Source organism: Borostomias antarcticus, assembly GCF_949987555.1.
Source record: "Borostomias antarcticus genome assembly, contig: scaffold_164, whole genome shotgun sequence".
Classification (NCBI taxonomy): Eukaryota; Metazoa; Chordata; class Actinopteri; order Stomiiformes; family Stomiidae; genus Borostomias; species Borostomias antarcticus.
In genome coordinates, this window is record NW_028176529.1 from 157,435 (window position 1) to 159,135 (window position 1,701).

Sequence of the window (1,701 nt, forward strand, 5' to 3'; positions counted from 1 at the left end):
ACACACACACACACAGATATTAGTATACCCTGTAGATTACACTAGGTTCACATTGATGTATGAGTAAAGCACACACGGAGAATACCAATAAACAGACTTGCAACTGTTCACAGTTACGGAAAATGGACAGATTGACAAGTAGGCTGTTCGTTCTGACATCTTAATTCAAGTTGCTAACCCCCATAAGAATCAGTCCTGATCAAGTCAAATCAAGTCACCAGGATTGTCCTCTGCCCCTGACCAAGTCAAAGAGCATCAGGATTCAGGGGAATCAGGCTTCACCTACCAGGAACGTGGACGCGCTGCTTTGAAGCATCTTCTCTGATGATCTGTCGGTGCCCTGGTGTGTGTTGCTCACCTTCTCTTGCTGGTGTATTTATCTGATCGCTGATCGTGACACTGGCATGAGATATGAGATATGAGATATCCTACACGAGATATTCTGAACTGATAAGAGCATCAGAGTAGTTGGGGGAAATCGAGGGAGATTCCTACGCATTCCTACTTACCCGAAAGGGCATCTCAGAAGGGGCAACTATGGGAGTAGCATGGATTCAGGGTTTGGCCCAGGCCTATCAGATGTGTCTAGTCATTCCTGTAGTGCTACGGTGTGTAACCAACCACAGGGCACCTCCGTTATGTAACCAACCACAGGGCACCTCACTATCACCCTCTCATCATCTTTCCAACAGCTTTCAGCAAAACGTCCTCAACGAAACGGCCTCGATAGATCATTGGAGAGATACGCCTCTCTCTCTGTGTGATGTGTTCCTCGCTCGCTCACAGCCTCGGGCCGGAGCTCAATAGCAGAGCGTGATGCAGGTTAGCCACTGTGCTCATTCACCAGCACGCCATCAGCCGCCCACACACCGGGGGGGGAGGGATTCTGACAGGGGGGCTGAGGAGGTATTCTGACAGGGGGGGCTGAGGAGGAAGGTATTCTGACAGGGGGGGCTGAGGAGGAAGGTATTCTGACAGGGGGGGCTGAGCAGGAAGGTATTCTGACAGGGGGGGCTGAGGAGGAAGGTATCTGACAGGGGGGGCTGAGATGCTGTGCATAATCTAGGCTAGTATTTTCCAGGGAAATATCCCTCCGGCTCTCGTCACTGTCGTTCGCTCACACACGCTCTCTCACACGCACACACACACACACATGACAGAGTGGACAGTAGCCACACACACACACACACACACGACAGAGTGGACAGTAGCCTGTAGCGCGCACACAGTAGAACACACAGTAGAACACACAGTAGAACACACAGAGAACACACAGTAGATCACACAGAGAACACACAGTAGAACACACAGTAGAACACACAGAGAACACACAGTAGAACACACAGAGAACACACAGTAGAACACACAGTAGAACACACAGTAGAACACAGAAATGCTCCATGTTTGGCGTTGAAACATTCTGGGATGTGTTTTTGCGCCCTGTTCTTCGTTCGTCTGTTAGACTCTTTCCACGCCTGCAGTTGAATTTGTAACAATTTCCGTAGTGAGGTCGTCATGAACCAAGATTTCTCTGCCTGTGATCACAAAAACTTACAAACACATTTTTTCAACATGTTTTCTTCCCCAAAGCAAGATTATTTAGGGTGCTGCAGCATCCTCATCCTCATCACCCCACTCCCAGCGTCCTCATCCTCATCACCCCACTCCCAGCGTCCTCGTCCTCATCACCCCACTCCCAGC